Source organism: Triticum aestivum, chromosome 1B, assembly GCF_018294505.1.
Source record: "Triticum aestivum cultivar Chinese Spring chromosome 1B, IWGSC CS RefSeq v2.1, whole genome shotgun sequence".
Lineage (NCBI taxonomy): Eukaryota > Viridiplantae > Streptophyta > Magnoliopsida > Poales > Poaceae > Triticum > Triticum aestivum.
Genome location: NC_057795.1, coordinates 645,150,855 through 645,175,095, shown reverse-complemented (window position 1 = coordinate 645,175,095; position 24,241 = coordinate 645,150,855). Strand labels below are relative to the sequence as shown.

At 50.3% G+C, this 24,241-nt stretch overlaps 1 pseudogene across 1 annotated transcript; it reads right to left on the bottom strand.

Moving 5' to 3' along the window:
* Positions 1-645: 645 nt before the first annotated feature.
* Positions 646-8,487, bottom strand: LOC123144977 (wax ester synthase/diacylglycerol acyltransferase 11-like; annotated as a pseudogene). The gene is made up of 6 exons (XR_006472029.1): positions 8,016-8,487; positions 1,959-2,558; positions 1,697-1,861; positions 1,359-1,574; positions 1,081-1,218; positions 646-979 (listed from the first exon to the last, which is right to left on the bottom strand). The product of XR_006472029.1 is annotated as a wax ester synthase/diacylglycerol acyltransferase 11-like (transcript).
* Positions 8,488-24,241: the final 15,754 nt, after the last annotated feature.

The window sequence follows — 24,241 nt, the reverse complement described above, 5'->3', positions numbered from 1 at the left end:
TGTTGTATATATTCTTACATCTAGTTTTGTTACTTATTACGCCTTGTGCACTAACAAACACTACATATTATCAATATTGTGATAGGTTGTCCTGTAGGCAGAAGAATCTACGGAGACGATGGCCCTTTTTTGCGAAAATGATTCATGTAAAAAATTATTGGGTTATTGACTAATTCAGGTAACTAATGGATAACCTGCCATATTTGCATAGAGTAGGAAGGTTACACAACAAAAGTAGTGGAAATAATAGTGAAACTTTTCTAAAAGTATTTTAGAGAAAGAGTATGTTATGATTAATTACTTTGTAAAGTTCCCCCACAAAAAATATTTAATTTGCAAAGTTTGAACCAAAACAGAGACGTACATCAAGATAAACAAAAAAGGCAAAAATTGTGAATAGTGCATCTTCTTATTTCTTTTACTTCATCATATTTGGTCTTCTATTATTCTCACCATGTGGATTGAACTTTGGTTTCAAGTCAATGTTGTAAAAAAAATGTGGAATCATGTATGATTATTCACACTAGTATCTCTTAAGTTGGCATCATATAGACTAGGGCGGCGGTAATCCCAATCTTGAGCTTCGCTACTTCACTTGACATCTACTCCCTCCGTCCCATAATATAAGAGCATTTTTTACACTGATGAAACAGAAAGGACTTTTTATATTCGACAAGGATCTTTACAAATCAATCGTTGCCAGCTTCGTGATTCGTGGGAGAGTGTACACTCGCCAACCAGGCTATACATCAAGTGGCTGACTATAGTACATTGGTGCAAATTTTGTGTCATGCTCTACCTTCTAGCTAAAATCTAAGTTTAACTCATTCTACGATCTTGCTGAAGCTGCCTGACGAACAAGCCTGAGGGACTCAGCAAAGTCATCCAGTAGTTGATGAGAGTCCGGGAATTGCTCATCGTCCACCGCAAGGACAAGCTTCATGATGTTCATGTAACTTTGAAAATGCACGGTTAGAGCCTACACACAATCAAATAAAACAATTAGGCTGTAAAAATCAGGAATCCGCGCAATTGGTCACCTTGTTAGTGATGAATGAATACCAACGGGAAAGTGCTTACATGTGGATGCCCGTAGACACTTGTCGCTATATAGACGATCGGATGACCATAGAACTCCACCTTCTCGGTAGGTCCGGCCAGGCTTGAGAATGACATGGTGGTGTTAGTGAACATGCCATAGCAGAGAGCCGCGGCTGCCTGTGAAAAATTTCACATTTGTTTAACACAATTATGTATGAATACTTTGAAATTTTGGTGAAGTTTTTTGATTATGGATTTGGACAACATTGATAAATCAAGCAAGCATTGTCATATCAAAACTAAGGAGAAGGAAATACCTTAATGCCGAGGAGTTTCACCACTAGATTTCCACTCCAATATGTGAAGACCGCTTCCAAAGATCTCTTCTTCCTGTCCGCTGTCTTCTTCCCCTGCCGGATGTACTCGAGTGGATCGTCGTGCATCGCTATATGGAACGGGAGCACGATGTAACCGATCTGGTTCCCCCATTTGACAGCGTTGTCCTTACTGGGATCCATCATCTGTGCCAATGTCTGCTCAAAGCACAAGTTCAGAATCACTCATGAACTGTCTTGGTAACTCTTTTAAACTGTAGATAGCTTTTGAGGGAATAAATCTTCTTGGAGGAAAATGTACAAGCCAATTTCAGGCTTACATGCAGGCCGGGTGTTTTCCGAATGTTGACGAGCAACGCCGATCTCATGCGGATGTTCTTCCGCTGCTTTCTCTTGTCGCTGCTGCTCTCGCCTGAACCGGTCTTGCGGAAATAGTAGCGCGACAGCGCCGCAGAGGTCACGCCAACCAGCACATCGTTCACAGTCTGCACCATTCAGATTCAGTGTCAAGTCGGCGAGCTAACAGAGATCAGTCACTGGTAATCAACAGAGAGAGAGAGAGAGAAGGTACGAGGATCTTACACACTTCATGGCATTCTTGACGAGCTTGACGTCGTCGAGGTCCAGGGTGCAGTTGAGGAAGCGCTTGCGGCGGAACTCGACGCCGGGGGACCCCAGGAACGGCGTGGGCGCGTCGCGCAGGAACCACGACGTGGCCACGAAGAGCGCCACGTCCACCAGCGTGTTCCACGCGAGCGCGACGAGCGACCAGGCCCACGCGGCGAGCGCGAGGGCGCCGGCCGAGAGCGGCGGGGCGGCGCCGGAGCGCCGCGGCGGCGGGGGCGACGGCAGCGACGGCAGCCTGGCCGGGTCGGCGGCGCTGCGGGTGCAGGCGGTGAGGAGCGAGATGAGCGACACGCCGTCGCCGAGGGAGTGGTGCATGCGGATGGCGACGGCGCCGGCCGCCTCGGAGGTCGGGAGGTTGATGACGTGGAACTCCCAGAGCGGGCGGGAGTGGTCCATGGGCCGCGTGGACAGGGAGGACACGTAGTCCTCCAGGGCACGGTCGGGGTCGGCCGACGTGGCGGCAGGGTCCAGGTCCGGGAAGACGACGTGGTCGTCCAGGTTCACCGTGGTCCGCACCCACCGTGGCTTTGCGTTCTTCTTCACGTCGTCCGACACCTGCAACGCAACGTGTGCTTTGTTACTCTGTTTTTCACTATGGCGAGCTGAGTGAACAATCATGCCATAAATTTTGCAACAAGTCAAGTCATCGAAGCACATACTACCTTTGTTTCAAAATATTAAAAGTTCTAGCTTGGTCTTAAGTTAAAAAATTATATTTTAGGTCTTTTTTAGTTTAAAAAAATACAAAAAATATACTACCAACTTCTACTCCTATAATTGGTATCATCAGATTCATCGTAAAATATATTTCCACACCCTTCGTCTCGCGAGGCGCCTGGGTTCCCTAGCTCACGTTGCGGCCTGCCTCATCTCCTAGGGGCCATGGAGGAGTGGCGGACCACAGCCATTGCCAACGAAGGCTTCCTTCTCTATTTTTGTGTGTCCTTTTTTAGTTTGGTTAGGGGTTTGTGTTTTGTTCAGGAAGGTCAGGGCTGTGACAGCTTACTGAAGATGGAATAAGGTTTGCCCCGTCTAGCCTTCGTCCTAGCAATGCGACTAGTATCGTCAGAGGACGTGTGGAGGTGTGTCTCCAACATATCTCTCGGGATTCGATCGGTGTTATTGTTTGCTGGATTTTCTTAGATTTAGTTTTCGTTCGTCCGTGTTCGTTTGTCTACAGGTTGGATTCTTTCAATCTACGCTTCTCTTCATCGTCGACGGTAGTTATTTTAGGTGCTGGTCCCGTTAGGTCTTAGTGCGACAACTTTTCAACTGTGTCAACAAGATTTATTCGGCCCCAGGCAATAATGGTGGTGTGCTACAGTGCTTGCAACTATCGCTAGATAATATCGGACCCAGATGTATTTCTGTTACCTATGATCGGAAGTTTTTCCCACGACAAAAACATTCTCATACGTATATGCTAGAGGTTCTGGATAAAGTATGTTTTTTACAAACTTGAGAACGCTTGACTTTCGTCAAATCTAGAACTTCAGATATCTTGTGACAGGTGGACTAAACTGGGACGAGCGTCGGCCGTCTGCCCACTAATGGTTGGGTCCAACCCGCGCAAAGCAAGGGCATCCGTCGCAAGAGCGATTGCGGTGGGCGGTGCAGTCGACATCTGAAGCGGCGCAAGTGGAGCGATTGGGACGAGCTGCAGACCGCATTGGGAGCTTGCTGCCAGAGCATTGGAAGATTCCTGCACACCGACGGGCATCACCACATCGCCCAAACCAGATAGGTCGCCGGGCAAGGCAGACGACAAGAGCATCGAGGTCATCTACTCCCTCCGTTCCTAAATATAAGTCTTTCTAGAGATTTCACTACGGACTACATACGGAACAAAATGAGTGAATCTAGACTCTAAAGTACGTCTATACACATCCGTATGTAATTCGCATTAAAATCTTTAGAAAGACTTACATTTAGGAACAGAGGAAGTAGGATTCTAGGCCGATGAATAGGGGCTCGAACGCTGAGGCGAAGCCCAAAAAGGCCATAGTTGCCGCCGGCGCTCCGCTCGGCTGGAATGGCAGCAGCCGACGCGTACGCAGAGCCGACACATAGCCTGGCCAGAGTGGCAGCTGCAACCGCCGCCGACGCGGACGTAGGCTGGGCACGGATAAGGAGCCAGTGGCGGAGCTATGTTGGGGCCACACACACACACACAAGCCTTGGATCATTTTCTCAAGAATTGTTTTTAGGGACACTTAGATTAGATCCCCCTCCCCCTCCCGAGATTTTCGACTATCTCGGGGCAGTGCAAGGAGCCATCACATCGGGTCGAGGCCGATGGAGTTGATGGGCGGGAGGCAGAGGAGCACAAGGGAGCTTCGTGGAAGAAGAATTGCTGCGGAGTGAGGGTTCGACGAGGATCCCGGATCTGGTCGAGCCTGACGCACGGAGGGCCGGAGGAGAGAGATCAGGGCTCAGGGCGGCGTCGTCGCGAGCGCGTTCCCGAGAGCCATGGGTGTTACTGCTCCGGCATAGTAGTAGTTGCTAGTGCATATAGTAGTTGTTGGGAAAATACCAGGTGATACTAACCCTCAAATGCTCTCATGGTATCAACTTTAAAAAAATAATTAAATGTAAACATGTCAAAAAAAAATCTTAAAAGGGTCATTGATGTTGACAACACACATCTCGACGGCCCCTAAAGAACTTAGATCAAAATTAAAATACACATGAAGAAACATGAAAGACAAATCCAATATGACTAGCGTCAAAAGAAGCCAAAAGCGAAAAATGACACTATCCGCATCTCAATTTTGTCTTCTTTTTTTTTTGTATCTTCATGTGTATTTCAAATTTTGATCTGAATTTTTTGCTATGTTAAAATTTGAATTTTACAAGCTAGTAGCATGGAAGCATATGAGGGCTTGTATCACCTGATATTTTCCCCTTGTTTGTGCTCACAATTCCTCCTTTCGAGACTTGGCGCTAATTTCTCCGGTGTAAACCTCTGTTTTTTTTTGACTTTTTTTTTGCGGGGGGACTAAATCTCTGTGTGTGTGTGTTTTTGCGGGGGGACTAAACCTCTGGTAGTAAACGGTTTGTTGGGTGTTTCGTTCCCAATGGAAACAAAAAAGTTGCCGTTTTCGGACACGCCAGACCGATAATCGGCGCACCCAAGGAAGTGTGTGTGACAAAGAAGGCGTAGGCATGAATCAAATTTTGATTTCGACGTGCAACTGCTTCATGGTCCTGTGTAAGCACGTCTCTGTCGCGTTGCAATGAATGAATTCACTGAAATTTCCAGAGCCCGTCCGGGCCTGTCTGGCGGTGCACACAGAATTACCAGTCAAACTGAAGGCTGCGTAATTGACATCCATGGTCTTCAATGGCTGCTCCAGCGAGGTGCCGCAGCCAACGCGTGCCCCGCCCGTGCCCTCAACGCGAGATCGTGCGGCCAGCGCGCCTCCCCGCCCCGTTTGTGCCGCACTTCGTGCCATGCCGCGCTCGCCCGTTCCCTGCTCCGAGTCGGTGCCCTGCTTGCCGCGGCCGCCCCGTCCCAGCACGCCCACAGCAGCGCCGGGTTGAAGCCGGGCGTACCCGCCTGCTTGCCAGCCTTCGGTGGGTGGGTGGTTGGGGAGAGAAAGAAAGGTGGGGGTGGGTGGGTGTATGGCTAGTGGGCCAGGACGGACGAGTAGCGGACAAGGAGCGGCCGTGTCCGCTTTGGACGCAAATCTTGAACAAATTTAGTCTCGAAATGGAGCAGAACGGACATGACCCGGACAAAAAATGAGGATGCTCCTTTGCCTTGGGTCGCTCATGGGGTCTTGTCGCCGGCCATGGCCATCGCGCACGGAGGAGGAAGGGGGGCGGTGCGTGGCCATCGACCGGTGGCCGCGTCCGAACCGGGCGGTGGTGAGACGGGTACTAGAGGAGGGGGCGGCGGCTAGGTCATGTACACGGCTACATTGCTGGCTTGCTGCTAATCGTAGATGGATGGGGACGCCGTCGATTAGTGTCGGGGCGGCACCACCGGTAGCTGGGAGCCGAGTGGTTGGGGTCGCCGACAACAAGGCGCCACGGCAGTGGGGCCGGCCCATGCGCTCGGTGGCGGACAAAGTGCTCCACCGTGGCCGATTCTCTCTCTCTCTCTCTCTCTCTCTCTCTAAAATGGCATGCGTCGATCACGGCTAGATAGCTGCAGTCCCACATCATCTCGCGGTTCATGCCCGGGATCCCTCATAGGAGCGCCGGGGACACGACTAGTTCGCCGGTGTCCCGTGCTTCCCTAGGCGAGGGGCAGGGCCGGGGTTATAGGGAGAAGGGACGTGGCGGCGCTGGGAGGCCGGGGTCGCGTTGGGAGGGAGGGAGTTTCTTTAGGGAGTGGAGGAGTTTGTGGCAAAAATAGGCTGTCATAATCATCATCAAATGGGTCAAAGCCGTTGACTAGTGTTTTCTGTAAATGGTTACGCAATGAATTAGTCGTCTATGACAAAAGATTGTAAACCGATGTTTTATGTGAAACCTAGGCATCAATGTGATGGGTTTATGCGATTCACCCGTGCAGAAGACATAGGCTTCGTGCTGCAGACAGGGAAGGATAATCTGAACGGTACTTTGGGCAATCACCACGACAGCAAATGTAATCTGTTTTCATGATAGTGGAATCTGTCAAGTCGCACGCAATGAATGAATTTGGAGCTATGCTATGCACACGATAAAATCATGAGTATCGTCCTGCGTATGAGTGAAACATCACACGACGCTGGATTTACCTATCGTGCACACGTCGGGCACCAGTGTCGTCCGTGGAGCAGTTTCGTTGGCTGAAATTTCCAGAGCGCGGGCCTGTCTGCCGGTGCGCACAGAATTCCCAGTCAAACGGCTGCTAAAATCGCCATGGTCTCCAATGGCCGCTCTGCTTTGATGCATGCTGAAGGCTGCACGACCGTTCGTCGGCCGGCGCAAACTGATTGGAGTGGCATCTCCTCCTCAACGGCTGACCGTCGTTCCAGATCGAGAGTAGAGAAAACATCGGCTTTGTGCTACAGAAAGTAAAGGTATAAATTGAACGGGACATTGGGCAATCACCACGACATCAAAATGGAATCTGTTTTGGTGATAGGATCGACATAATTAGAAGATACTACTCCTGAGTTATTTATGTGTAGTAGGCGGGCAGGCGGCCAGCTTTCTTCAGTTTCCCTTTCCTGCACGTCGACGCCCGAACGGGATTGATTTTTGGGGGACAGCGATCGATCACCACTCACCCCGGTCGCCGGTCATGACGGCAAAGTGGAATTTGTTGCCGTGGTGTGCTTGGACCGTTGCCATGAATCCGAGGGCGGAGGGCGCAAAAAGGGGTCATGTCTACGCGGCCGCCCTTGGGTGATTTCACGTCTCGTACGCACCCACGCCGCCAGAACGGGACGACATGCACCCTGATATTAGCATCCCGCCCTCTTGGGCGGGCGCCACGGCGACAATCAAGTGCGGCACCGAATCAATCATCGGCCACAAAAGGAGCAACAGCTGCTAGCACTGACCGACGGATGAGTGAAACAGTAAAATGTTTTTCCACCTCGCATCAAGCATCAGATTCCTCTTGTCTACTACTGTACGATGCTAGGAGTAGGAGAAACCTATCGACAAGTTGAGGAGGAACGGCAAGGCTTGTTTGATCGCGCCTCTCATGGAGTCTACGTGTACGCAATCTTCCTCCTAGGCGCAGGCAAGCCAATCCGTGCCCAATCTTACTGAATTTGCTCGTCGGCGGTACGGCGAGGGCGGCAGGAATCTCCCTCCGTGATGTACGCGTGTCGTGGTTTGCACGATCGATCGACAGCTTTGCCGACCCCACAGCTGGAGCACGTGCGTCGATCATGGAAGGTCCACGGCATGTGCCGCTCGCCGATCTCGGGACAGAGGAAACCAACTGCTGCCACAATCTTTCTCGCTATTCTTTTCTTTTCTCTGCGCAAGTTGCGAGGAGGCGGGGAGGGTGGGGAGCAGAGGAAGAGGATGGTGGAGGAGAGCAGGCGGCCGGCGTGCGCGTACCTGGACGCTGCAGAAGCGGGGGTGGCGGACGAGCGTGGCCTCCAGCCCGGCGCGGGCCGCCGCCACGTCCACCGGCGCGCCGAGGCCCAGCAGGGCCACGATGTAGCAGTTGAAGTGCGCCTCCCGGAACAGCCGCCCCGCCGGGCTCACCGGCTCCGCCCCCGCCGCCCGCTCCACGTCCCTCTCCGTCTCAGCCGCCTCCTTGCTCTCCCGCTCCATGCCCCTGCCGCCGCGGCCCGGCGCGGACGTGTTGACGGAGAGCGCGGTGCGCCTCCGCAGCGAGGAGGAGGTGGTGGCGGTGGTGGGGGAGGGGGAGCCGGCCGTCGCGGGAGGGTCCATGTCGATCGACCGGTGCCGTGGCTGTATGCCCGGGGGCCGAGCAGGCTGCCGTGCCGGTGGTGACCGTGAGAGCGACGGCGGGGCTGCGAGTTGGCGACGACTTGGTTTGTTTGTCCATCGTCCCGGGCGGCTAGCGTCATGACTTTATCGTGTCCGCACCGGGTTGGGGTTGGTTCGGTCGCTCGGGGGTTGGTTGGGCCGGCCCGACTAACCGACCGACTGGTCCTCTCGCGCGCGCACCCGATTGGCGCGTGCGGTGCCGGAAGAAAGGCCGGGGAGCATTCATCGGTTGACACGAGAAAAATATTCGATGCCATCAAACCGGATCACGGCTGCGTTCATTTTCCCCGTTTCCCTCGTTTTGTACTGCCGATGCGTGTCAGCGTGTGTACCTTCGGATGCCGTCCGGCCTGCATGGACCAAATGCTCCAGCTCACTATCAGAAGCCACGGTTTCAAATTCCCAACTGAGGGCAGCTACAACAGGAGGAAACATAATTGTCCTTGAATGTTTGGACCAGCGTGTCTTCAGACTTTTTTGTCATCCAACAAAGGGGAAGATCTTATTTCGTGCTTGCTTTGACGGATGATAATGATTCAATTCAATCACGTAAATAATAGTGGGTAATTAAGAATTTAGAAATCATATCATATATGTGAGATCACCTTCCGGAAAGGCACACATAAGATTACTCTCGATAACCTTTCAAAACAAAATAAGATATTCCTCAATGTGCTGCCATATATTGCTATCATTATCTCTACTATTAAATGACAATCACAAATTTCCTAATTAAAAAAATAACATCTTACCAAATCACACATATATATATTTTATCTTATCAAAATCACATATATCTCTACTCCATAGAGGGGAGTTGTTAGTCCGATGCGCACGGTTTATTTTCGCCTCCACATCCCAACATCACCCCACCGTGTCGGCTTTTCCCTTCCTGTTTTTTTTGTCTCACTCATTCGCCTTTCCACCCATCCACGTTGTTTTTTTGTATCGATATGTGCACGCCCGCACCCGTCTCCATGGGCTCAAGTTTCGTTTCCTAAATCAATATAGGTTAATGTAAACTGAAACATGGTCGTGTGTTGGCGCGGAGCCGGAACTTTGACGCAGCACACGGGCGGCAACCTCTAGGGTGGAGGTACCCCTCTTGAGAAGAGATGCATGTGAGGTGTTTGATGTAATGCTAGAGAGAGAGGTGCAGAGTGAGGAAGGAGAAAGAAGGACCAAGTCAATGCACCCATGGCACTTTTTTCTGCTACTTAGTTGGACAGGCGGGCCAGACCAATTAATGACGTCAGCAAAGCAATTAGCTTCGCCGGTTAGTGTTTTTGCCACTGTCAATTTTTTTGTGCGGTGATTTTTTGCAACGAATTGTAAAGTGGTGGGTGTTTTTCTTTTTTTTTTTGCTAACGAGACCGCTATTGTGGTGGGCTTTTGTATTTCACTCCCTAGTTGGTGACTGTACAATCTTCCATGAACCACGAATCATGGAACTAGCAAACACTTGATTTGTAAACAGCTAGTCGTCACTTACTCTGCAAATTAATAACCTATTCATTGACACTTGATGTAAATAATGGGTTCTAGGCATCCTTACTGCCCTTGTTTATGGCCGATCCTTTCTGTTTCCGGTATAGATGCCAAGTGAGGTAGTAAAGCCCACGATTTGGTTTTAGTACTTCGTGATGTTGCTTTATTTATAAAGCGGGGTGAAAGCTTATTTCAAGATTGGGATAACTACCAGCTTTGTTTATGTGTACCTAATCCTAGATAGGACAGTTGTGGTAGACTGGAAAAGAAACATATACATTTTGACCTGTGCCACCCGACGTTGGAAATTACTGCAAAGGTTCAGCATTGCACTTCATTTTCACCCCTAATAGCCACTTAATCCATCAGAGTACATGGAGCCATACATCTCAATCACATCCAGAATGCCCTAACCTTAGGATTGTTATCAAATCTAGAGAAGAGGTATGTGCGATCGGGTCGGCGTGTGGTAACTGTGAGCTCGCCATTCTTGCCATTGAGACGGAAAATGACCAAACGGATCACACACTCCTACAACCTCCTCATATGGATATCTCATTGCCTATGGTTTTGTGGACATTTCTTGGGTTGCCTACTTGATAGACTTCTATATCTTCTAATAAAAAAAGAATTAAAAAAGTCTCAATCACCGTGGGGATGTATGATTTTTATTGCTCCTCACTTAATTAAGGACAAGAACCAATTGTTGACTTTAATTGAGAATGTTTTTTTATCAATTCATGGTCCTTTGGGATAAAATATTTTTCTAGGGAAACCATATGAGTGTAATCCCTTTGAAGAAAAATCTATTCCTATTCTTTTAATCATAGAATTGCACCAACGATTTTTTTTCTTCATAAGACATGATATTCACTTTTCCAACAAAGTTTGGAGAAGCCTAAATGTGAGCTCCAAACTCATGAAAAAAACTCGATACATGTATTTTTCTCTCAGTTCTGTCTCTCTAATCAAGTAACATCTAATATCGAAATCCATGTACTTTCATGTGCAACATAAAAAATTCTTCTAATAATTCATATGTATTTTTGTTCCACTGGAATCCAACTTGCCATGGTATTTTAATTAGGACGCTGATATCCACCACACGTGTGGTATATTCGACATGCGCCCACATACAGTGTATGGTGTGAGCAGGAGGCAGCCCAAACGGGCTGTGTGTGGGCGGACATTAGAATTGCCCACATGTGTGGGCGCGGCTACTTCATGCCACACGCCCAACAAGTACTACTCATCTTCACCCCGAGCGTGTGGCACGAAGCAAAAGTGCCCACACGTCCTAGCGCAGCTAGGTTAAGTATCCCGCGGGATGACGATTTAGTTGACTTCCTGGTTGGCAGATGTAGTTATCCGGGATGACAAGTGTAGTTGTAAAAGCATGGCAACTCTATCTGTTTTGGTTAACTATAGTTGCCATGTCTAATTTATGGTAGTTGCCGCGTGTAGTTAAAGCGTAGTTGCAGTGTGTGATTAACTACTTGCCACATATGGTCAAACAGTAGTTGCCATGTGTGTTTACATAGTTGCCACGTGTGGTCCAACCATAGTTGCCATGTATTGTTAATCACAGTTGCCATGTGTATTTATCTGGTTGCCACGTACGCGCAACTGCAGTTGTCGTCTAGCAAAGAATCACAGTTGTCATGTGTGTACCGAGTTGCCACGTTCGCGTAACTGCAGTTGTCATCCATAAGGAGTGTCGTGTGGGGCGAAAAGAAGTTCGCCCACACGCGCATGACCTAGGTGGTGGCTGTGTGGGCAGAAACTAGTTCGCCAACACAATGCAGCTGGCAAACAGCGTGGTGCGAGCATGTGGGCAAACTCTTCAACGCCCACACACCAGTCCCGTCCTACGTGGCACATCAAATCCATCTTTTCGTGTCAAGATTCGTGCAAAAGATAGTGAACGACGATCCAGACGTGTGGGCGAGTTGGAGAATGCCCATACGTGTGGGCGTTAGTGTTTCCGTTTAATTATGTGTTTTTACGGCCTCAAATGCCTAAAATTAGTTTCTGATATTTTTCTTTCTTTTGTTATTGTCCAAGGAAAACTGTAGAGAAAAAGACCTACACTATGCAAGATGGGTCTAAAAAGAAATTAGAAAGGAGGGTCAATGAGCTTATATCTCCTCTCCTGCTAGCAGAGCGGGTAGAAGGAGTGACGGGAGAGATGATGGGGATACATGCAGCTAGAGAAGCAATGTGTGTAAAACTACCTGTGTTTGCTAACTATTACCTCCGTATCAAAATATAAGATATGTTTATACGCTGAGGTAATACAACATGACATACAAGTATCTCTCATACGAGAGTGTTCTTTTTTGAAGCTCGGCTGCACCTACACTCTTCATAACTCCAGATTATTGTTTAATATACCAAAAATTATAAGAATTATTCTTGACAGTGCATTCCTAATTATACCTTGAGGGTGTGGTGCTGTTTGTAAGAAGACAAAACTATGAATTTATATGGTACATATTTTCCAACACTTTTTTGTATAACATTGTATATATGAGGCTTGTACTACGGTCATGTTTTTTAAGTTTCACCTAACAACCACACCTCTTTCACGTGATTTTTTTTTCAAAACCCTGTGTACCGATGAGCAACATAAATTCCCAATGTACATTTTCTATTTACAATTAAACCTCAATCTAGGCATTACAAGAAAAAATCCACAACATCTCTTTCACGTGAGTGCTTTTCCAAAGCCGATGTGCTCACGAAACACCACACATTCCCAATGTACATTTTCTATTTACAATTAAACCTCAATCTAGGCATTACAAAAAGATAATCCACAACACCTCTTTCACGTGAGTGCTTTTCCAAAACCGATGTGCTCACGAAACACCACACATTCCATTGTATATTTTCTGTTTACAATTAAACCTCAATCTAGCCATGACAAAAAAGCCACAAAACCTCTCTCGCATGAGTGCTTTTTCAAAACTGTTGTAGTCATGAAACACCACAAATTCCCGGTGTAGATTTTCTATTTACAGTTAAACCTCAATCTAGCCATTACAAAAAGTCCACAACTCCTCTTTCACGTGAGTGCTTTTTCAAAACCGTTGTACTCATGAAACACCACACATTCCCAATGTAGATTTACCGTGAAAAAAATTGAATATCAATCTAGCTAGTATAAGCATATAACTTTTTCTGTTGATACTTAGATTGTTGCATAACTTTGCGCAGAGAAGAAAAACATCATAGTATTTGCTTATTTTGCTCAAGACTACTTGTGTTTGCTGATGGCACCACAAAAGTTTCACATTTTATAGAACACCACAAACTCCTCAACGTTTATGGATGTCATAAACCTCAAGGTTGATTTTTCAAAAATCAAACATTTGAAACTCAATCGTATATAGCTATTTAGGAGAGATGTGGTGCCCTAAAAAATAAACATAAATATTTAACAAGTACCATCCGACCTTGGAAATTACGGCAACGGTTCCACTTTATTTCCGCCCCGAATTGCTAGCTACTTAATTAACACGTGGAAGCATGCATACACCTCAATCAGATCCATGAAGGAGCCTAAACTACGAAACGGCAGGAGAGTATCTCGGTTTGGGGCAACTGATTTCATTGATTGGAATAGTTGCTATATATATAGCCTTACAAACAGCTCATGTCTTGCACAAGAAGAATAGCAAGATCAGGCCGAGATCTGTTAGAGATATGGACAATATCTAAACAATAATTAGTCTATCTATTAACACCCCGCCGCAGTCGATACGTTGGCGCTAGGCAAAACACATAGACTGGACCGGAAGTCCTTTGGTCATGATAGCAGCCAGCTGCTGAGTAGTAGGCACATGAACGACCCGAAGTTCACCGAGAGCCACCTTCTCGCGCACAAAGTGAATGTCTAACTCAATGTGCTTCGTTCGTCGATGATGAACTGGATTGGTAGACATGTACACCGCTGAGATATTATCACAAAAGACCACCGTGGCTTTGGAGGGAGGTGAACCGAGCTTATCGAGGAGTAGCCGTAGCCAGACACAATCATCAACGGCATTGGCAACAACACGATACTCAGCCTCGGCACTCGAGCGCGAGACAGTCGGTTGGCGCTTGGAAGACCAACTCACGAGGGCACCGCCAAGATAAACACGGTAGTCGGACGTAGAGCGTCGTGTGTCCGGGCAGCCTGCCCAATCCGCATCCGAGTAAGAAACGATGTCGAGTGGAGAGGAGCTGTGGAGCAGGAAACCGGAGCATGTGGTGCCGCGGACGTATCGGAGAATACATTTGATGATGACGAGATGACCGTCACGCGGATCGTGCATGTGTAAGCAGACTTGTTGCACGGCATATGCAAGATCAGGACGCATCATGGTCAAATACTGAAGGGCACCGGCGAGGCTTCAGTACTCAGAGGGATCGGCAACCGGGTCACCAGCGTCGGCTGCTACCTTGGGAAGTGTGTCGACAGGCGTGGTGGCAGTCTTACACTGCAACATGACGGCGTGTTGTAGAATCTCCTCGGCGTACTGCTCCTGACTGAGAAAGAAGCCACGAGACATACGACACACACGAATCCCGAGGAAAAAGTGCAAGGGCCCCAAGTCCTTCATTGCGAACTCGACCATGAGTTTGGCAATGAGAGCGTGGAGCGGTGCCGGGGAGGAAGCCGTCAAGACGATGTCGTCAACATATAGCAGGAGATACGCCATGTCAGTGCCCCGCCGTAGTGTGAAGAGCGAAGCGTCAGAACGAGAGGCGGTGAAGCCAATGGTGACGGCGAAGGTGGCGAAGCGCTGAAACCACGCGCGCGGCCCTTGCTTCAAGCCATAGAGAGACTTGACGAGCTTGCAGACGTGATCCTTGCGATGAGCATCGACAAAACCGGCCGGCTGGTAGCAGTAGACCTGTTCGTCGAGGATGTCGTTGAGGAAGGCATTCTTCACATCCAACTAGTGCACAAGCCAGTTATGAGAGGACACAAAGGTGAGCACAGTGCGAATCGTTGCCGGTTTGACGACCGGCGAAAAAGTTTCGCCATAGTCGACACCAGGACGTTGGGCAAAGCCACGAACGACCCAGCGAGCCTTGTATCGCTCGAGGGAGCCGTCCTCGCGTGTCTTGTGTCGGAAGACCCATTTGCCGGTGACGACGTTGGTGTGGGGAGGCCGAGGGACCAACGTCCAGGTGGTGTTCGACGAGAGGGCGTCGAATTCCTCCTGCATCGCCTGGCGCCAGTTGGGGTCGCGGAGAGCCTCCTGGACGGAGGATGGGAGGGGCGACACCGTCGTGGTGGCGACATGTCCATAGCGAGAGTTCGTCTTGAAGACACATGCCGAGTGCGAGTCACCATGTGGTGGTTGGGAGGCGACGAAGCAAGCGCCGAGATGGAAGGCACGGCGTCGGGCGTTGAGGACGCGGAGCCACGGGCGGTCTGATCATCCGGCGTCAGGGGCGCAGAGCCGCGTGCCGAGGAAGCCGAGCCGCGGGCTGAGCCGGCGTCGGGCGTGAGAGACGCGGAGCCGCGAGCTGAAGAGGCCGAGCCGCAGGCCGTGGATGGTGAAGACGAACGGCCCGAGGACGATCCGCGCGGGGACAGGCTGCATGGCCCATCACTGTGGCATGCAGGGGGCGCCACATGATCGACATGAGCCGAAGGAGCGTCGTGGCTGTCGCCTGATGAAGATGCCGGGGCGATGCTGAAGTCCAGGGAGCTGAAAGGGAACACTTTTTCCACAAAGGTAACATGCCGTGAGAAAATAATGTGCCGAGTCAGTGGATCATAGCAGCGATACCCTTTGCGTCCGTCCAGATAGCCGAGAAAAACGCAAGGAGTGGAACGGGGTGCGAGTTTGTGAGGTGCGGTGGCAGTGAGATTGGGATAGCACAGGCAGCCAAACACGCGAAGAGACTTAAAATCGGGGGCACGACCATGAAGAAGCTCGTAGGGAGTGGTAATGATGTTGGCTTTGCATGGGCGGCGATTTAGGAGGTATGTGGAGGTGGCGAGAGCCTCAGCCCACCATGGGTATGGCATGGAGGCATGTATAAGGAGAGTGCGGACACCATCATTAAGTGTACGAAGGATACGTTCAGCCTTGCCATTTTGTTGGGAGGTGTATGGGCAGGTGAGGCGAAGAAGAGTTCCATTGGCGGTGAAAAGAGCACGGTTTGCAGCGTTGTCGAATTCTCGTCCATTGTCAATCTGAAAAGCTTTAAAGGAGGATGAAAACTCCGTGCGAACATAAGCATAGAACGCCACAATAAGAGGATGAACTTCAGACTTATTACGAATAGGAAACATCCAAGTGAAATGTGTAAAGTCATCCAAAATAACAAGATAATATTGAAAACCTGAGATGCTTAAAACAGGACTAGTCCATAAATCGCAATGACAAAGCTCAAAAGCAGCAAATGTTTTGGTGGTAGAGGAAGCAAAAGGAAGTCTAGTGTGTTTGCCCAAATGACATGCATCGCAGTGCGTGGGTAAACTTTTATTACAACTGAATTTGAAATATTTGGATGCATGGGCCAAAGCTTCAACGCCGGGGTGTCCAAGCCGCTGATGCCACAAAGTTGCAGAAACGGTGACGAGGAAGCATTGGGGCGTCTGCACGAAGGGGTAGAGGTCGCCGGTGGAGTTACATCGGTGAATGACCCGTCCCGTTGCCAAATCCTTGATAGAGAAACCAAAGGGGTCAAATTCAATTGAAACAAAATTATCACGTGTAAAAGCACGGACAGACACTAGATTTTTGATGAGTTTAGGAGAAATAAGAATGTTCAGAAGGGAGAGAGGGCGAATGGGTGTTCCAAAGTGAACGGAACCGGTACCGGTGATAGGAAGAGTGGAGCCATCACCGACAATGATATGAGAATTGAAATTGGGAGGGCGAGGGAGGAGAGTTATACCGGAACCGGAGCCCATGTGAGAAGAAGCACCGCTGTCGAGGACCCACTCGCTGCCTTGTCCCGCTTGCGCTTGAAGGGCCATCTGGTTCAGCGCGGCGATGAGGGCCGACTGATCCCATTGTGGCGAAGGGGTAGCCGGAGAAGCGGCCGGCGCGGCGTGGACGGCGAGGCCGTGTGGAGCGGCCGGGGTAGACGGACGCATGCCAGGAGCGGCCCCGAGGATGCCCGGACTCGCCCAGGCCTGGAACGTGCCAGCGAGGGCAGGTGTAGGCGGGTGCGGAGCAGGGGAGCGCGTGCCCACGGTGGGAGGGGCGAACAAAGCCGAGGCGCTGGGAGCGGCCCCCTTCTTATTTTTCTTCTTGCCCTGACCGGGAGCGGTGGGAGGGCCGGCGTGGGGAGCATCGTAGAAGCCTGCTGGCGTCGGGTTGAAGTAGGGAGGCGGAGCAGGGTTGGTGTAGGCCGGCATGGGAGCGCCGGCGGCCTGAGACGCGAGATGCGCCTGGGCGAGGAGTGCGTTGTGGGCGACGATGCAAGCACGGCGGACGAGGCGCCGCTCTTCCAAGAGCAGGAAGTTCCGGAGCTTGATGAAGGACAGCAGGAGACCGCGCGTCACGTGCGGGACGGCGTGCTGCAGCTGCTCGTTGAGGCCGCGAAGAACGTTGTGGATGAGGTCGCGATCACGGACGCGAGAGCCGAGATCGCCAAGCATGTTGGCCATCTCCTTCATCTTGGAGGTGTACTCGACGACGGAGAGGTCGCCTTGATTGAAACTGTGAAACTCGTCGCGGAGGTAGATGGCACGCGTGTCGCGATTGTCGCGGAAGACACTGCGGATGGCACGCCAAAGAGAGACGGCAGTGGCGTTGCGCGGCTCCACGATCGCCAGAGTGGAGGCGGTGACCGTGGCGTCATACCACGAGACGATTGCGAAGTCGTTGAGCACCCAGTCGGAGGTGCCCTGGGCGGGGGAGCCGTCGATGTGATCCCGAAGCCCGAACTTGGAGAGGGCGGTGAGGAATTGGCGGCTCCAGATGCCGTAGTTCTCCTTCTCGTAATCCAACGTGACGAGGACGTGGTCACGGATGCGGAGAGCTTGCAGCTGTGGGGTGGGAAGGGTTTGAGTTGCGACGGGGATGCCGAACTGTTCGAAGACACCGTCGTCGGAATCCGAGGAGGCAGAGGTGTAGCCGATCGAGCTCATGGCGGCGGGAGGGGAGGGGGGCGGCGGGAGGGGAGGGGGGCGGCGGGAGGGGAGGGGGCGGCGGAAGCTTGGAGAGGATGCGATTAGGTATCTGATACCATGAAGGAGCCTAAACTACGAAACGGCAGGAGAGTATCTCGGTTTGGGGCAACTGATTTCATTGATTGGAATAGTTGCTATATATACTAGTATAACGCCCGTGCGTTGCCACGGGCTCTTCAAAATTTATAATCAGTATCTTTCATTTATCACCCCCTCATATTGGGTGATTATGGGGTGCTCTAATTAGAAACACAACAATCAAATATTAGGAAATTTCACCGAACGAACAACAACGAATAATACGATATCTATCAAACAAATAAAATGAGGTCATATTTTTGGTCCGTCATGCACTTCTGTTGAAAAGTGCCTATCCCTTTTAGAATCAACTCACTGTTTGCTCGCACGCAAAAAAAATACATCTCCAAAGTGGGGAACCGATCGGTGCCAAAAAGAACTCAAACTCCTATCCAATCTCAACTTCGTGCTCTTCCACTTCCATTGATAAAGATGGGACGTCAAGGGTTTCATCATGATGACCTCGAGCAGCCGCCGACATCCCTCCCCACATCTACCCCTACCCCCTGCTGCCGCTTGCACTGTCCTTGCTCCTCGAGGGAGCTAGGGACACAATGTTCTCTAGGATGGGCATGACCAGATCCACGAGGAGGCCACATTCTTCCATGGGAACCCAACCAAGCACACCACCCTCCGCAACCATCCAATCCCAGCCTAACAAAGTCAAGACCCGCCATCGATCCACAAATCAGGCTCGCCGCATCCAGGTTCACTGCAAGTCTGCGACGAGTCTGTAGTCGACATCTTGACTTTGGCTATCCCCACGGAAGAATCATCGGATCCTGCTTACTTTTACCATCACTTCGTCTCTTCCCAAGGCAGCGACACCACCCAGCCAATCACCACCACCGCTTGCGGCTTGCCTACATAAAATCATGAGAAATCCCCACGGCGGTGCTGTAAGATCACCTTGGCGACCTCGACAGTGACCGACTGGTCTAAGATCTAAGCTAGCCGCTCTTTGTAGAAACCAATAGAAGTAGGCATGTGACTCAGATTTGTTCTTTGGTGTGCATGCGTTTCTTGCTGCCCACCAGCTCTTGTCTACAACTCGCCTATCTCTGTACCAGCTCTTGGTCTACAACTCGCCTATCTCCATGCTCGAGACGACCAAGCTCGATGCGCAAGCCGCATACGTCTGCTAGAGCTATATCCAGGCCCTATGATTTTTGGATCACTGGCACTATGGGTGCCAGGACCGGAGTCGCCCTCATCCACCAAGTGGATCAAGGAGGCCCACCACCTAGACTCTACATCGCAACATTTTGTGTTTTCCTATAAAAAGTAAAGAACCTTCTCTAATAAACGTAAATATAACCTTTTGGTTTTATAGTCTCAACTTTCCTACACTCCAATACCAGAAGGATTTCTTGGTTTTATTTAATGACCTTCTTGAATGTCATTCACTTAGAAAGGTAGTAATACAATCTGTGATATTAAGGCAAATTATTAGTCATATTAAAGTGCAAAAGGCCCTATAGGAGTCAAAGCATGACTTTTATGGTTATACTGTAATTTGCAAGATCTGAGATTTATGCAAGTGTACAATTAGAGAAGAGCCAATTAAATAGATTTTCACATTCAGAATAGTACGATTAGCAGTAGCACTTCAATTTTTTCATGTTTGATCAGCTTGCTAGGTGGTTATCACTAAGCATGTTGGAACGATGAGCATAACCTAACTTAGTTCAGTACGTGTTGCTGCAAATTAGTTCAGTACGTACGAAGCTGTTGCTAATTTCAATGCCTGGCTGTTGCAAGTTTCTAATGAAAAAGTACTTCAGGTCAAAGGTCAGGGAATATACACTTTTGTTATCATGGTTGTTTCCTTATAGTGAACAACTTTGATCACCACTTCAGCAGCTACTATCTATAAGAAGACATTAGCTAAGTAGATACAGGCAAAGAAAGCATGTAGGCAAAACCAGAATTAAAAACATCCTTCTCAATGGAGCTCGTGCAGTTCGGAAGACCCTAATCATCGATGAGGGACCCCTCCGATGGTAGCATGGCGTGACAATTGCCGTCAATGACGACACCCAAAGTACCTTGCACAATCCATCGATCCAGTTCGGAACAATCAAGCACATACCTTGCAAAGTGATGTGGATCTGAAGCAGAGGTGGGAAGGTAAAGGCTCAGGTGAGGTGGAATGAGACGTTGATATAGAAGTGCACGCATGAGAATAAGGCGGTGCCCAGGATGGATCTCCATCGGAGGAGGCCGGATCCGCTGGGGAGGAGGTCGCTGTAGTACCTGCCATCTGTGCGATGGATCACGGGGCTGGCAGGCAGGGGGAGGGGATAGGAGGGAGCGGGTGGGCTAGAGCGCAGATGGCGGGTGCCCCCGACGACGGCTGGGAAGGATGGTGGAGGAGGTGGATGAGGATGGCGGCGGCGGCGTCTGCGGTTGCGCCTCGTCCGCAGCCGTGCTGGTGGTGGTCGATGCGAGAGCCGGATGGCGTCGGCCAGAATCAGGCAGGGGCGACAAAGATTTAGAGGAGAGAGAGAATGGAGGCGATGAGCGATGGGAGGAAGGGCCATCGGCGATTGGGGTGGCCTCAGATCCGCCCTCCGTGGCCGCCTATTTCATGGGACGAACACCCGTGCTCACCGTCGGGCTCGCCTTCGGCCGCTGCCTCGCCGACATTCACGACGTAGAGCCCCTTCCTCCGATCCCATTTGCCAGGGAGGCAGCGCCATCCTTCATCGCAGAGAACGAGTCCACACTGAGATCCCAACCAGATCGTGATTGCGCCTCCCCAAACCGCAGCGGCACATCCCACTCCATCAACGACCAACCTATATGAGGCGGAGGGTCAGTGTAGGACGCGAGCGCCGTCACCATGGACGTGGGGGACGCCGTAGGTGGGAAGGAGGCGGCGACGGCGTCTGTGTCAGGAAGATCGCACGACGGCAGCGGCGTTTACTCGAGGGGATCGAGAGGAGCTGCGTTTGGTGCCGGGTGGGTTCTTTGGTGCGTGCGTGGGGCTGGAGATTGTGATAGGTGATCAGGTGAGGGCGTGCCATACCTGGATCGATAGCCTTACCATACCTGGTGGTAATTTAAATTTATTACCATATTCGATATTTCCCGAGTTATGGCCTTACCATACCTGGATTGATAGCCTTTGGGGTAATTTAAATTTATTACCATATAATTACCATATTCAAAATTTCCTGAGTTATGACCTTACCATACCTGGATTGATTTATTACTATACGTGGATTAATTATGATTTATTACTATATGATTTATTACTATACGTGGATAGCCTTACCATACCTAGTGGTAATTTAAATTTATTACCATATTCGATATTTCCCGAGTTATGGCCTTACCATACCTGGATTGATAGCCTTTGGGGTAACTTAAATTTATTACCATATAATTACCATATTCAAAATTTCCTGAGTTATGACCTTACCATACCTGGATTGATTTATTACTATACGTGAATTAATTATAATTGATTACCATAAATACGTTGGGTATTGCCGGTCAGACGAGAAAAGAGAAAAACCGGTGGGAGGGGCTGGTGGGAGGTGGGACGAAGAAAAACCGGTTGAAAATAAACCGGTTGAAAATAAACCGGTTGAAAGTGGGGGGACTATTCAACCAATTCGTCCATTAAAAATAGAGATAGCCTTACAAACAGCTCATGTCTTGCAAAAGAAGAATAGCAAAATCAGGCCGAGATCTGTTAGAGATATGAACAATATCTAAACAATAATTAGGCTATCTGTTAACAATCCAGAATGCCCTCACCTCGGTGTTGTTACCAAATCGAGGGAAGAGGTATGTGCGATCGGGTCGGCGTGCGGTGATTGTGAGCTCGCCATTCTTTCCATACTTGAGACGGAAAATGGCTAGACGGACGGCACACTTGTGACCGATGCACAAACGACGCCTTTTCTTGAATCTCTCGTGTGCCACGAGCTCGACGAGGCAGTAGATGTTGTCACCCATATACACAAGAGTAGCACCGATGTGCCAATCATCGTCAGGGTCGAACAACCTCTCTGTGCAAAGCTTCCTGGCCGGTTGTGCAGGGCACCCATCCGGAGACGCGACGTCGCACGAGGAGAGGTAGCCATCCGTCAGCTGCTGGGTATGATGAAATATCTTGTGGAGTCCCACCCATGCCTCTAGCTCGCCATCATAGTGGCCCGGGCCATGAAATGGCAGGTCCCACTCGCCGTGGCGCCTCCATTTGCCGCCCCCCATGTACGAGAATGTTCCAGGGGTACGTGTATGGGAGGAGCCCTCGTATGATCTCGTCAGGCCAATAGTCGGTGAACCGGAGCCGGCAAGGTCAGGTCACGCCGCCCGTCGTTGCCGTCGCCGTCCAGATCCAGCTTGTATATGCTGAAACCCTTCTTCCAGTCATCCAGTACAAGGTACAAGTGCCTTCTCGCGTCGCTCGGCCACGCGTAGCCGTACTCATAGTGGTCAGCGGGCATGGCATCCGGGTGATCAACATCCTCGAAGTCCGTTTCCTCTTCCGGCGACGTGTAGTAGCCGCGCGACGTGATCTGGTATGCGCGGCGACCCAGCCGAGACCCATGGCGACTGAGGTGGGGTAGGAGAAGCGGTCGCAGCATCGCGGCGGCACCTAGCGCCTACGAGGAGCTCGTTAGGGTTGTGTTGCTTGTGCCTCTCGATGGGATCGATTTCCCCGGACAATACGCATCAATTTTCTTTTGCGGCAGTCTGTTGGATGGTCTTTTACCTTTATTATCTGTTCATCTAGAAAGAGATTTTTCAATTCTAGTATTAGTACAGTAAATGCCTTAAAACCGAGCTGGCCAGCACCAAAAAAACAGAGGGCCCGTGACGTGATAGGCCATGTGTTGCCGGTCGCCAGGTTACGACGTCTTTGTTGTTGTATCAGTTCAGATTTTATACCGATATAAAAAAAATCAGTTCAGACTTTTTTTTTTCACAGCCAAAAGATTTTATTCCTCAAATAATGGATAGATATCACTTACATTAACATGAGAAATAAAATCAGGGATGGAACTTTCCCAGAATTCAGAGGATCTTCTATCAAAAGAATATTTAGCTAACACATCTGCAGTAACTCGCCCAGAAATCAGTTCAGAGTTTATGAAAATAGCAAGGTAGATGAATGCAGGTTTTTATTTCCCCCTCCTGGCAAACAAACCCCTGCTTCATCCTAGTTACTATTAAATTATTATACTATTAAACAAGAGAACATCTCTAGGAGCGAACGAAAACTCTGCCATCCACGATCGGCACGAAAAGGGGAGCCAACGTGTCCCGTAAAAAAAAAGGAAAGCCCACGTCTGCCATCGGGGAAAAAAAAAGAAAAGGAGAGGCCACGTTTTGTCCTGCCTCGCCTCCATCGTTCCCCACTCCCCTCCCACCCTTCCCTCTCCTCCTCGCCGCCGCCATAGGACACCGCCGGGGTCCCTCTCCTCCCTCCAGCAGCGGCGGCGGCACGAGACACAGCGGACTCGGCCTTCGTTGGCGGCAGGGTTCCTCTCCTCTGTCGAGCAGCGCGATCGGTCTGCGTCGGCGGGGACGGGTCCCTCTCCTCCGACCCGTCCGCTCCGCACGAGCGAGGGGCTGGGCACTGGCGGCTTCCTCACGTGACGGGTCGCCGGTGTTGCGCCGGTCACGGGCAGCGGCGGGGCAGCCGATGGCTGCTGGTCAAACCGACCGGGACAGCGGCGCATCTTTGCGAGAGGGGGAGAGGGGAGAAGAAGGAGAGGCCTGTCGGCGGTTGAGGAGGTGCTGCGCGCCGCAATCTCTTCCTCGACGCGCCGCCAGATCTCCACCTCGACGCTCTGCTGGTCCTCTGCATCCACATGCCGCCGGAACTCCGCCTCGAACTTCAGTTTTTGTGGTATGGATCCCTTCCCCTCTCCACCAAATCTTACTCTGTGCACTTCCTGCCGCCTCTCAAGCAACACGTACCATTGCCCTGCTTGGTGTGTTGTGCTCACATGCTCCTTTGTCGCACTGCGCCGTCCCCTTCGCCTCTCCGGCCCAATCGCAGTCGCAGGTGTTCTCCGACCAGTTCATCATGAACCACCGAATGACGCACGCGAGCAACATTTGGCATTGAGAGCCTCGCTGGTTT